Source organism: Lygodium microphyllum, chromosome 6, assembly GCF_053477565.2.
Source record: "Lygodium microphyllum isolate KBCC chromosome 6, Lygodium_microphyllum_v1.1.10, whole genome shotgun sequence".
NCBI classification, from domain to species: Eukaryota; Viridiplantae; Streptophyta; class Polypodiopsida; order Schizaeales; family Lygodiaceae; genus Lygodium; species Lygodium microphyllum.
Window position 1 is genome coordinate 38,924,014 of NC_141140.1, and position 14,585 is coordinate 38,938,598.

At 41.8% G+C, this 14,585-nt stretch overlaps 2 pseudogenes; both read left to right on the forward strand.

Moving 5' to 3' along the window:
* The first annotated feature begins 3,232 nt into the window (after positions 1–3,232).
* LOC148034481 (transcription initiation factor TFIID subunit 10 pseudogene) lies at positions 3,233–3,550 on the forward strand (annotated as a pseudogene).
* A 9,529-nt stretch (positions 3,551–13,079) lies between these two features.
* LOC148034482 (transcription initiation factor TFIID subunit 10 pseudogene) lies at positions 13,080–13,397 on the forward strand (annotated as a pseudogene).
* The last annotated feature ends 1,188 nt before the right edge of the window (positions 13,398–14,585 follow it).

Here is a 14,585-nt window from a genome sequence, read left to right on the forward strand (position 1 = left end):
CTACAAGTGAAATTTCTATGCTCCCAAATTAAAGCATATTGTAGGAAAGGCGAATCTAGTTGCTGGCATGTTGTCACGTGCAAAATATGACAATGAAGAAGAGCTAATAGAAGAAGATGAAGCTGAAGAATCTATACTTGCTGAATTTCATTCTATGGTTGCTAAAAGTACATTTTCAGGTGCTGTATACACAAACCCAAAGCTAAATCTTAATGGTATAGCATTAAGTACAGTAAGAACAGGAAAAGGTACTGCTGTAAATCAGCATACAGCAAGAAAGATCAAAGATAAAAGCCAACATAGTCATTGCATTGCTCAAGTTCTAGTTCATTTCCTTGAAGAAGATTATGAAGAAAATCGGCCAATATTTCAGCACAATGAAGAAGAAAGAGACTTGCACTGATGAAGAGTTCAAGCATATTAAGAGGAAAGCTTCTTGCTTCTTTCTTAAAAATGGGCATCTATGGATGCACACAAAGAAGAAGAAAGGAGCACCTATTCGAGTTTTATGTAATAAAAGGTTGTAACTACCGGTAATGAAGGAATTTCATGAAAGCTTGTGGGCTCTGGCCATAGAGGTATATGGGGAACCTTTATTAAAGTCAAAGAAAAATACTAGTGATAGAACATGTATCGAGATATAGAGCATTTTGTTGAAACCTGTTATGTGTGTTAGATGTATTCTATGGCCAAGCATCGAGATGGGTTACAATTGACTTATCCCTTGTCTATACATTATAGATGGGTTATTGACCTTGTAACCATGCCTACAGGAATATGGAATATGCGGTATTTAGTGCTTGCAATAGAAGATCTAACCAATCAAGTCGAAGGTAAAGCTTTAACAACCAAGACCACTGAAATTGTTTGTCGCTTTATGCTTGAAGAAGTATTTTGCAAATATGGCTATGTTGGCAAGATAACCGCAGATAGAGAAGAATTGGATGCCGATGAGGCACACAACTTCTTTGTTCAATTGGGCATCAAGCTGGCCTACAATCTTGAAGGCAAATGAAAAAGTGAGAGAGGATATCAACCTATTCTCAAAGCTCTAGCAAAGTCTTGTAGAGGAAATATCAAAGCATGGCCTAAAATGCTACCTTTTGCATTATGGGCTGACCGAACTAGTCACATTACAATGACGAGCTATATGCTAGTTGAACTTATGCATGGACAATAACCAATTATTCCAATTGAAGAATCTATTCGCACATGGAGTTTTCTACCTTGGGAGGAAGGCATTAGTAGAGAAGAGTTACTGGGTTTGTGCATATGGCAACTAGAAAGAAGGTCTAAAGATGTTCAAGCAGCTGTGAAGAAGTTAAAAATAACAAGACTAAAAAACAAAAGAAGATTTGATAGGCAACATCAACTTCAGCCAAGAGCTATCCAAAAAAATGATTGGGTGCTTGTTTATGATAGCAGGGTAGACAATCAATATAGTGGTTATAAAAAGATAGTAAAGCGTTGGTTTTGCCCGTATGTGGTAAAGGTCGTTCATGACAATGCCACATATTCATTGGCTAAATTGGATGAGACAAGCATGAAGATACCCGTAGCTGGAAAAAGAATCAAGCTCTTGAAATGAAGAGAAAGTTCAACATATGAGTTAGAAGACTTGGATATAATTCAAGAGCATAAAGACATAGAGGAAGAAGAACATGCAAAAGATAAAGACATTGACATGGCAGAAGATACTTCTTCTGACACTACAGATCCATAAGACTTTGGCACATGTGAGAGGATGTGTAGGTTACGATGTCGTATTGCTGCGCATTTGAGGTGTGTAAACCACCCAAAAGTTGTGCATGGGATTTGGTACTTTGTACATGCTTAATTGTTGTGATTACATTTATTTTCTGCGTATGAGTATAGTAGCAAGTATGAAGGGTTGATTTCAGTCTATGTTGAACAAGACATTACAACTATACAAACAGATGCAAGAGGAGGATATTTTCTCAAATCAGTAGACATTTAAGATCACATTTCAAGCATGTGATGCCCTCATTAAGGAGGAAGAGGGCTCTGGTTCTGACGATGGTTATGTTGATGTCATACATATGCATTGCAACATTAAGAAAGGTGAAACAAAACCTGCTGTGGAAATACATGGTAGCTTCATCAGTGGAGCCACAGAGATTATGGTCGAGTCTGTTGTATATGTTAATGAAGATGTGACCGAGAAGTCTGAAAAACCCTTGGCACAATATGAGGGCCTTCTTTTGAGGAGCTTGATGAGAACCTTCAACGGGCATTCCTGGATATCATAAAAGCCAAAGGGCTTACTGTAAAACTTGCAGTATGCTGGATTATCTAAGGTCAAAGGAGCAACGAGAGTACATGCGATGGTTACACAACATGGAAACTTTCTTCAGCTGATGTGTTTGCTATTTGGGCAACCACCAATTTTTGGGCGGATTTGGATAATTTGAATGCTATAGAAAACCCCTTGGGAGGTTTTTTTTTACTGCGAAAAGAGAAGCTTTTGAGCTATTTTAAAAAAAAGAGGCGTTTTGGGGGGAAAGCATAGGCAACTGCAGCAGAAACAGGGGAGGAGAGTGCGGGACGAACAGGGAGAAAAGGGGAGTATTACGTGGAATTGGGGAATAAGGGAGTACGGTGGCGGAAGCAGTCGATCTTTGGGGTGAACAGAACATCGAAAGGAGGAGCTAGAATAGCCTGGGGGACGTGTGCGATGCAAAAGGAGGAGAATGAGTCGACACGCAGGGGGATGAAAGCGTGGATTGGAAGGCGGAATCAGGGAGTGATCTAGAATAGCCTGGGGGACGTGTGCGACGAAAAAAGGGAAGGAATGAAGTGACCCAGAAATTGGAGGAAAAGACGTAGTAGAAGACGGCCGAAGGCGATTGCTGCTGAGAGGACGAGGACGCTGGTGCAAAGAAAGGTCAAGATGAAGAAGAGACATGAAGAAAGATGAAGGTGACGAAGGAGAGATTTGCGGCATCAACGAGCTTGGAGAAGCACACGAAAGGGGTCTTGCAGTTGAAGAGGCCACTGTAACGGCAAAGAAGAACGCCCAATCATCAGCAAATCAAAGGGAGAGAAGTAGCAGAGAAGAAAGCATCGACGAGGTTGGAAGGTGAAGTTAGGACATCGTCGAACTCTGAGGTGATATATGATGACGAGCTCAGACAACGTCGACGGTTAAAACAAAAACGATGGTAAGGAAGCATCAAAGGAGTGGGAGAGCCGAATAAAAGCTGAATGCAAAATGGAAGAGGCGGCTGCTGCGGCTGACGAAGACGTTCTGCTTGTGGATCTCCTTTCCTCGTTGGCTGACTATCTTCCTGTCATTCCGGACGAGCTCGCAGAGTATTACCTCAACAGAAGTGGCTTCCAGTGTCCTGATTCGAAAGTGACAAGGTTGATTTCTGTAGCAATGCAGAAATTTATCAGCGAAATTGTGAATGACGCATTTCAGTTATGCAAACTAAAGCAAGCTGGATCTGCCAAAGAAAAACGAGATAAACAATCAAAGGAGAAGCGCTTTGTTTTGACAACTGAAGACTTGGCGTTAGCTCTTCAATAGTATGGTGTCAATATTAAGCGGCAGGATTATTACACAGAAAATACTGTGGAAGGGCAAACAGACTGTAAGCAATCTGAATCTTTGAATATAGACCTGCTGAAACTATTGTTGTACCCAGAAGACTTTACTTTCAGTTCAAAAGCACCTTCTTTATTCTAAGCATTGGGATGTATATCTGAAGATCATACAGCTACAGCTTGATAAGTTTAAAGGTCTGTAGGCAAACTCCTCAGAGACATGAGCTAATGTTGTAAAAACTCTTCCAGCAGGGTCTTGATTGTCACAGTCAACACTTGTAGCTAAACTGTTAATGCCTAGTTTTATTGGGAAGCTATTCCATCATGCTTTTAAGGATCCAGATTTCAAATCAACTCTAATACATTCTTTGACGGTTGGAAAAGGACAACATATTCTTGATTCCTTACCATCACCCATAAGTCCCGATCTTTTCGAGGGAAAGTTGTAGAGGCTAGAACAATGATGAAAGATGAAGAGTTAATGGATTTGCTATTTTCTTTCCTGGATTCGAAGAGGTCGCTCGAGTTTCTTCTTCTTGAACCTTGTATTTGCTATTGGTAGAAATAAAAACAGAGTCTTGACATTATTTTTTTCATCTTGATTATTCACCTGTTCGATCTCTTATCCTGAAATTTATCAAGATCTTCTGAAGACGCGACTTTGTTTTCACAAATCCTTCGACATCTTTGGTGAACCCGACGTGAAAGCGTCGCAGAAATTTCAGGATGGGAGACACTTCAGCCTCTATTTCAGCTTCTTCTACAACTCCAGCTGTGTCTACTTCAGCTCCATCAATGACTGCTGCGTCAAGTACTTCGACGGAGGATCTAAAACAGATTTTGCAGAATATGTCCATGTATATGTAGCTCCAAAATCAGCAAACACAATTGTATATGCAGCAGCAACAACAATTGCATCAACAGCAGTTGTCTCAGCAAAGACAACTCTATTCAGAGCAGGGGAATGCAAACAGCGCGACTAAGGCTATTGAAGCAGTTGAGAGTGAGAAGAAGCTATTTGATGGGCGTAATGTTTCAGCATATTTGAAGACATATGAGATCAAGATGGGGTTTTTTGGAGTTCCTGCTGGACTTATGAGTAAGTATTTCCTTCGTCTTGTCACACCTACTTTGAGAACAAAAGTGACTGATATTTTTATTCAAAATACACATTGGCAAGATTTTAAGAAGGCCTTGAAAGAAGAATACTTCCTTGAGGACTTTGGTATGGCTACTCGGCGGTCATTCCGAGAGTGGGTCTACATGCCAAACAAGGGTCTTGCTGCTTTGGAGTTGATTCGAGAATTCGAAGAGAGGTATAGTCAGCTTGATGTCATTGAACAAAGAGCATTGGATGTTGAAAAAGTTGAGCTTTTCTTGCAAGCTGCAGATCCTGCTCTTCAAGAAGAATTGGGTGAGCTTCTTGAAGATCGCACAAAGCCTATGGGTCTTAAAACTGATTGGCAGGATGCTCAGGATGCAGTCTCGACATTGACCAAGAGGAGGATATGGAAGACTCGCCTACAGAATGGTTCCATGACACCTACACCATCATCAGCTCCTATGCCTACTTCTATCCCTGTTATTTCTTCTCCTCCTCAGCCAGTTTCTTGGCCTATGCCAGTGCCTACTGTTTCTACTCCACCTATTCCTCCTGTTCCACGAACGATGCCTACACCTTCTGCTCCAAAACCATCCGCTCCATCGGTGCCTACTTCTCTTGATGACATAATCAAAGGTATCACAGATTTGACACTTGAGTCAGTCAAAGCGGAGTTGGTGGGTAAGTTGAAGGAGCAGTTTGCTTCGACTGTGCCTACTACTTCTTCTAGTGCTCCTACTGCACCTAAGAGTGCTCCTAGTGCTCCTAGGAGAGATCGGAGATGTATTTGGTGTGATAGTATGGAGCATCAGCATTGCAGGGATTGTGACTCTTTCCAGGATGCAAGGAGGCAGAATTTGGTATATTGGGGGCAAGATGGTAAGATTTGGTTGACTGAGACAGGAGCTCCACTTGCTACCAACTTTGGTAAAGGTGGAATGAAGAAGTTAGTTGAGGATATGGCTGCGCGTACTTCTTATGTGACAGCTAGAGGTGATGCTTCTGCATATGGAGTACAGATTGAGAAGGGATCAGAGACTCAGTCGGCACTATGGACTTATGCTATGGAGACTGCAAACAAAGGGAAAATTCAGCAAACTATTTTGACTAGTGCAGGCTCTAGCATCAGATCAGAGACAGGTTGGGACTCGCCTGTTGACAGGTATTCTATTTATGCTTATTTGGCTAAATCTCATGGTGCAGATGTATTTGTTGAGGAGAAGCGTAAGAGGGATGAAGAAAATCCAAGTACAGCTAAGAAGACTAGAGGGGGTGAGTTTGTTACTCCACCTACTGCAGGACCGTCTTCAAGACCAGGGCCAGATCGACAGATGGAGGATGCTCAAAAGAGGGAAAAGAGGCAAGAGCCTAGAGAGAGAAAGCAGCCAGGATTCAGATTGATGTCCGATATTGAGACATCTACAGACATGAAGAAAATATTTAATGATAAGATACTTAGCAGTGAGGTGACTTTTACTATTTCTGAGATTTTGGGCATCTCAAAAAGAGAGTTTCAGGATCAGTTTCAGGAGGTCCTGAAGAGGAAAAGACATGCATTGGCTACCACTGATACATAGAGAGTTTTGATTGGAGAGTTGGATGAGGATGATGATGAGGTTATGGTTGATAATGCTTCTGTTTTGCCGCAGGTAGAGAAGAGGGTTCAGCCTAAGCATTATGTTGAAATTGATGAGCCTGTTTTGATACCGCGTAGTCACTTTTCGTGGAGCCATTGGGCTAGGGCAACTACAGAGACGATGGTAAAGATTGGAGAGAAACAGGCGCCTTATGTTGCATTGGTTGATCATGGTTCAGAGATTAATCTCATTGTTCGTGGAGTTTATGAGAGTAACAGATGGCCTATGGATGTAGAGCATGGGTGGCGTATGAGAGCCGCCAATAACACTGCAGGTGATTTATATGCTGCTTGCCCTAGTGTCAGGGTTTCTATTGGTGATGTAGAGGAGGATTTTCATTTCTTTGTGCAGGATTCATGCTCGTATCCCATAATTCTTGGACAGCCATTCATTACAGAGATGCGCATGGAAACAAAGGTCATGGATGATGGATCTGCTTATGCACGGATTCGCAGTAAGGATGGTATGAGAGCAGTTCAGTTTATGACTGTATGTGTGAATCATGTTAGAAACAGGGATACTCTCAGAGATGCACCCTTACCCACTGTGAGGGATTCGGGTTTTCATTAGGTACCGCCGTTTCGCGAGACGACGGTGGTACAGAGGAGAGGAGATTGGAGTTCTCGCCTCCTGGTAGTAGTGTTTTCTCCTCCGATTATGTTGGGATTTCAGCAAACAGTTCGATGAGCTATCAGAAGACTTCTAGATTGTCTAGAGCTGCCAGGCAGTATATATGCAGGAAGGAGAAAAATTTGAAAAATGCAGGAATTTTGGAGGATGATGAGCACATAGATGGTATGTATGACAGTGTGATTTGTACAGATACGATGACAGAGATGGGAGATATGCTGAAAACTGATATGCTGAATTGTCATGGTAATGTATTTGGTGCGCAGATCGGACGCAGATAGCTCACGTGGTGAATCCCGGAAGGTCCCAAAGAACAAAGTACTCTACTTTTTAGCACAAAAACCCATGTAAAAGCAAGCACGACATGAGACAAGAGACAAATTGGGTTCAATCTCCCCCATGCCTTGTGTGAGCGCTTCACAAAGCATGTATTTAATGTATATTTCCAATCTTTATGCTAAAAAATAGCCCAATTACAAAAATATGACAAGCTTTTAGCTTTTGAGTTTGCTTTCTACCAAAAATATGAAAATAAAGCTAATGGACGGTGCCCATAGTGTCTGGCACGCCCAATCTCAATGTCCAAATAGAAATAACATATCCAGGCGCATAAGCGCATACAAAATAATAATAAATAATCAATGTCTCTATAGACATAACAAAATATAGGCGTGGCGCCTATCAAAATATAGTCCAAAGGTCGAAAACCCGCTAGACTCCAATGCTTTCCTCCGCCACTGCTGCTATCTCTACACATCAACTGAAGCATTCACAATCGTTAGTAAAATAACACAATTAAAACGACAAAAGTGAATACCTAGCAGTCTTCAGCTACATAAATAAATCAACTGGTTAGAAATAAATCCTAACCTTAATTTATTACGAGTGCGCACTCTAAACTCATAAACGTTTATTAATTTAATATGCATTTTGCGGAATCACCCGCTATGGAATCACCCATGTACACACTAAATTAATGAAACGCCCGAAAAGGACAGGCGTCCCCATCAACTTCTCGCACAAAGAATCCTCTTTGCGTATGAGCCCCGGTCATCTAAGTTTATGGAATCCACCGTAAAACCTCACGGAATCCACCGTGGAATATGCCTCCTGGCATCAGTATTAGTGCAATCCCTGGACATGTTTCATGAAATTGCAGATTTTGTGTCACAAATTGAGTCAGAGGCTGAGGAAACTCAGCAAAGAGTGTTGAGTGCTGAAGAAATTCAGCAAACAGAGTTTCCAGTTGGTTATGATCAGCTTTCAGAGAGACAGAGGGCTGAAAATTTTCAGCCAACAGAGTTTACTGCTGAAATATTTCAGCATTCAGAGTTTGGGGCTGTTTCTATGCAGTCCATAGAGCAGAGGGCTGAGAATATTCAGCCATTGGAGTGCAGAATTGCTGATTTACAGCAAGGTTTATGTAATGCAGAAGAGCATAATGAAGCCAGGGTTGACACGAAATACAAAACTGTGGATAAGAAGGTGAAGCCGGTTGCTGTACCGCTTCCACCTGACAGTGATCAGCAAATAGAGAGGGCTGCTAAACAACAAATTTTGAGGAATCCGGAGCATATTGGTCATAAATTTTCAGCAGAGACACTTGCTGAATTGAAAATTGGAAATGGTGATTTCTTGTTACCCATAGAGAAGCAATGCTTTCAGGAGATGCTTGAGCGTCATGGAAGGGGATTTGCTTTTGTCCCACATGAGATTGGATGTGTGAATCCTGATATTGTTGCTCCTATGGTCATTTTTACTATTTCTCATATTCCATGGAATCTCCGACCTATTCCAGTGCCTAAAGCACACTTGCCAAAGCTGATTGATTTATTGAATGAGAAAATCAGGATGGGAATCCTTGAGCCTTCATCTGCACCATACTCAAACAGGTGGTTTATAGTTCCAAAGAAGAATGGTACTCTTCGATTTATTCAGGACATGCAGCCAGTGAATAGAGTTACTATCAGGAATGTTGGTATAGGTCCAGTTGTGGATGAGTTTGCAGAGGCATTTGCTGGACGTGCCATCTATTCTTTGGGTGATTTGTATTCAGGTTATGATCAGTTTCAGCTGGCTTTGGAAAGTAGGGACATAACCACCATGAGAACTCCTATTGGGCTTGTGAGGATGTGTACCTTGCCTCAAGGTGCCACTAATTCTGTTGCGCATATGATGAATGCCATGCATAAGGTCCTTCGTGATTACATACCTCAGCTTACTATGCCTTTTTTGGATGATGTGCCCATTAAGGGGTGTGCAGAAGAAGAGAAGAATGAGAGCCTAAATGAGCAGGGATGCAGATACTTTGTGGCTGATCATATTTTAGCATGTGAGAAGATTTTGGCCAGGTTAGAAGAAGTGAACTTGACACTTTCAGGGCAAAAATCTGTTTTTGGAGTGAATGAGGTTGTCATTGTTGGGCATATGTGTGGATATTATGGCAGGAAACCCTCACCTGATAAGGTGAATGCTATAGGCAAGATTGCAGAGTATTGTTCTACCACTTCTGAGGTACGGAGATTCATTGGTGCTTGTGTGTTTTATATGATTTGGATACCTCATTTTGCACACATTGCAGATTGTTTGTATCAGCTGCTTCGAAAGGGGCAGAAATTTTATTGGGATGAGAGTCACACTAAAGCCATGCGGAAATTGAAGAAGTTATTGCAGAATGCTCCTACTCTCAGGAAAGCGGATTATAATTGTGATAGGCCTATTGTATTGACAGTTGACACTAGTCCAATTGGCATAGGTTGGGCTGTGGGTCAAGATGATGCAGAAGGAAATAGGTATGCTATTCGGTTTGGGGCGAAAGTCCTAAACGAGAGACAGAGGAGATATCCGCAAATTAAGAGGGAGTTATTGGGGATTGTCACGGCTCTCAAATGTGACAAGGAGTACTTTATTGGAGCTTCAGTTGTGGTAGAAACAGATTGCTTGCCATTGATTGGTATGATTACGAGTTGCTCTACTCCGGATATAGCCATGTTGAGATGGATTGCATACATTAAGTCATTAAATCCGAAATTTAAACACATAGCAGGGAAGGATAATCCAGTGGCAGATATGTTGTCTAGAGCCAGGTATGATGATGAGGAGACTCTACTTGCAGAAGAGGATGATGCAGAAATTTCAGCCACTATGGTTGATCATGTTTGTCATGTCTATGATATTGTGGCTTTCACAGAAGAGCTTTATGTTGGAGATTGGTTGCAGATTGGCAGGTACCTTAGTACACTAAGCAAAAGAGATGAATGGACAGATGAAGAGTTCAAGAAGATCAGAAGGAAAGCCTATGGTTATTTTCTCAAGGACGGATTTCTTTGGAAGCATCCGAAGAAAAGAGGCGGATTACCTTTGCGGGTTGTCTGCGATAGAGAGTCACAGTTACAGGTGATGAGGGAGTTTCATGAGAGTCCTTGGGCTGGTCATAGAGGAGTATGGGCTACTTATGAGAAAATCAGGGAGAAATATTGGTGGAAAGGCATGTACAGAGATGTTTCTCACTTTGTTGAGACTTGCAGAGACTGCCAGATGTATTCAGTAGTGCGTCATAGAGATGAGCTTCATCCGACCTATCCGCTATGCATTCATTATAAGTGGGTAGTTGATTTGGTTACCATGCCTATAGGTCTATGGCAGACGAGATACATTGTTTTGGCTAGAGAGGATCTTACCAATCATGTTGAGGGCAGATCTTTGAGAACGAAGACCACTAGTGCAGTGTGTAAGTTCTTATTGGAGGAAATTTTCTGCAGGTATGGTTGTGTGGGTAAGATCACTGCAGATCGTGGTGAATTGGATGCAGATGAAGCTAGGGAGTTTTTCTCTCAGCTAGGAATCAAATTGGCTCTAACCACAGCATACAATCCAGAGGGAAATGGGAAGAGTGAAAGAGGGCATCCACCAATAGTGAAAGCATTAGCCAAAGCATGCAGAGGACGGATTGGAGAATGGCCGAGACTTCTACCATTTGCTTTGTGGGCTGATCGTACGACCCATAGTGTTACCACAGGATATATGCCTGCAGAGTTGATGTATGGTCAGAAACCTGTTATGCCGATTGAGACTTGTGCTTTGACTTGGTCAGTTTTACCTTGGCAGGAGGATTTGACGAGAGAGGAGCTCTTAGCTCTTCGGATTCGACAGTTGGAGAGGAGACCTGAGGATATTCAGCTAGCTATTGACAGGTTGAAAGTTGCTAGACTAAGGAACAAGGACAGGTTTGATAGCAGGCATCGCTTGCGGCCTAGAGCAATAGAAGAGGGAGATTGGGTATTGGTCTTTGATAGCAGCCTTGAAAATCAGCATACTGCACTTCGGAAGATGGTGAAAAGATGGTTTGGGCCATACATAGTTAGACATGTCTTTGATAATGCAACATATGAGTTGACAGAATTGGATGGAACAGTGCTTAGAGTGCCTATTGCTGGAAAAAGAATCAAGATTTTCAAGAAAAGAGATGATGAGGATTATGCATTGGAAGAATTTTCGAGAGAAGAGCAACGACAAGAAACTCCAATGGAAGAGACAGATGATATGGCTGGATATCTTGTTGATCTACCGGAAATGCATAACGAAGAGATTGATTTGTTTGTGGATCTTGATGATAATGATCATGGGTAGTTGGCCCATCCGGAGGATGCGCAGGATTAGAGGGGGTGGATGTCGTATTGCTGCGCATTTGAGGTGTGTAAACCACCCAAAAGTTGTGCATGGGATTTGGTACTTTGTACATACTTAATTGTTGTGATTACATTTATTTTCTGCGTATGAGTATAGTAGCAAGTATGAAGGGTTGATTTCAGTCTATGTTGAACAAGACATTACAACTATACAAACAGATGCAAGAGGAGGATATTTTCTCAAATCAGTAGACATTTAAGATCACATTTCAAGCATGTGATGCCCTCATTAAGGAGGAAGAGGGCTCTGGTTCTGACGATGGTTATGTTGATGTCATACATATGCATTGCAACATTAAGAAAGGTGAAACAAAACCTGCTGTGGAAATACATGGTAGCTTCATCAGTGGAGCCACAGAGATTATGGTCGAGTCTGTTGTATATGTTAATGAAGATGTGACCGAGAAGTCTGAAAAACCCTTGGCACAATATGAGGGCCTTCTTTTGAGGAGCTTGATGAGAACCTTCAACGGGCATTCCTGGATATCATAAAAGCCAAAGGGCTTACTGTAAAACTTGCAGTATGCTGGATTATCTAAGGTCAAAGGAGCAACGAGAGTACATGCGATGGTTACACAACATGGAAACTTTCTTCAGCTGATGTGTTTGCTATTTGGGCAACCACCAATTTTTGGGCGGATTTGGATAATTTGAATGCTATAGAAAACCCCTTGGGAGGTTTTTTTTTTACTGCGAAAAGAGAAGCTTTTGAGCTATTTTTAAAAAAAGAGGCGTTTTGAGGGGAAAGCGTAGGCAACTGCGGCAGAAACAGGGGAGGAGAGTGCGGGACGAACAGGGAGAAAAGGGGAGTATTACGTGGAATTGGGGAATAAGGGAGTACGGTGGCGGAAGCAGTCGATCTTTGGGGTGAACAGAACATCGAAAGGAGGAGCTAGAATAGCCTGGGGGACGTGTGCGATGCAAAAGGAGGAGAATGAGTCGACACGCAGGGGGATGAAAGCGTGGATTGGAAGGCGGAATCAGGGAGTGATCTAGAATAGCCTGGGGGACGTGTGCGACGAAAAAAGGGAAGGAATGAAGTGACCCAGAAATTGGAGGAAAAGACGTAGTAGAAGACGGCCGAAGGCGATTGCTGCTGAGAGGACGAGGACGCTGGTGCAAAGAAAGGTCAAGATGAAGAAGAGACATGAAGAAAGATGAAGGTGACGAAGGAGAGATTTGCGGCATCAACGAGCTTGGAGAAGCACACGAAAGGGGTCTTGCAGTTGAAGAGGCCACTGTAACGGCAAAGAAGAACGCCCAATCATCAGCAAATCAAAGGGAGAGAAGCAGCAGAGAAGAAAGCATCGACGAGGTTGGAAGGTGAAGTTAGGACATCGTCGAACTCTGAGGTGATATATGATGACGAGCTCAGACAACGTCGACGGTTAAAACAAAAACGATGGGAAGGAAGCATCAAAGGAGTGGGAGAGCCGAATAAAAGCTGAATGCAAAATGGAAGAGGCGGCTGCTGCGGCTGACGAAGACGTGCTGCTTGTGGATCTCCTTTCCTCGTTGGCTGACTATCTTCCTGTCATTCCGGACGAGCTCGCAGAGTATTACCTCAACAGAAGTGGCTTCCAGTGTCCTGATTCGAAAGTGACAAGGTTGATTTCTGTAGCAATGCAGAAATTTATCAGCGAAATTGTGAATGATGCATTTCAGTTATGCAAACTAAAGCAAGCTAGATCTGCCAAAGAAAAACGAGATAAACAATCAAAGGAGAAGCGCTTTGTTTTGACAACTGAAGACTTGGCGTTAGCTCTTCAATAGTATGGTGTCAATATTAAGCAGCAGGATTATTACGCAGAAAATACTGTGGAAGGGCAAACAGACTGTAAGCAATCTGAATCTTTGAATATAGACCTGCTGAAACTATTGTTGTACCCAGAAGACTTTACTTTCAGTTCAAAAGCACCTTCTTTATTCTAAGCATTGGGATGTATATCTGAAGATCATACAGCTACAGCTTGATAAGTTTAAAGGTCTGTAGGCAAACTCCTCAGAGACATGAGCTAATGTTGTAAAAACTCTTCCAGCAGGGTCTTGATTGTCACAGTCAACACTTGTAGCTAAACTGTTAATGCCTAGTTTTATTGGGAAGCTATTTCATCATGCTTTTAAGGATCCAGATTTCAAATCAACTCTAATACATTCTTTGACGGTTGGAAAAGGACAACATATTCTTGATTCCTTACCATCACCCATAAGTCCCGATCTTTTCGAGGGAAAGTTGTAGAGGCTAGAACAATGATGAAAGATGAAGAGTTAATGGATTTGCTATTTTCTTTCCTGGATTCGAAGAGGTCGCTCGAGTTTCTTCTTCTTGAACCTTGTATTTGCTATTGGTAGAAATAAAAACAGAGTCTTGACATTATTTTTTTCATCTTGATTATTCACCTGTTCGATCTCTTATCCTGAAATTTATCAAGATTTTCTGAAGACGCGACTTTGTTTTCACAAATCCTTCGACAACGAGGGGGTGGATGTCATGCCACTATGCACACATCGTGTCAAAAACTCTAGAGTGCGGCTTTCTTATAGATCTAGAGAGCCAATGCCACTTTAGGCATTAGTTTTAGTGTCCATTGTTCAAAAATATTAGATATTTGGATAAATTTTAGACAATTTTTGATATTTTAGATATTATCTCTTGTAAAAATCCATAAAACTATAGGCAACTTCTAGATTAGAATAACTTGTAAAATAAAGCATGTAGCTTTCAGCCAGTTTAAGAGGATTCTATGTAAAAAGAAACATTAGCGAAATCGTGCGATTGTTGTTTTCAGGCACTGAACGTCACTCTAAAGTGGGAGATGAAGAGGGAGTGATCTGGCAGAACTCTGGTCAGGTGTGTTGGTATTTTACCCTCCTTTTAGAGCCAATGGAAGCATCAGATTGGTGATCTAAGTAGCATAGAGGAATGTATTATTTTATACACGTTTTGTCTACAAGAGTTTT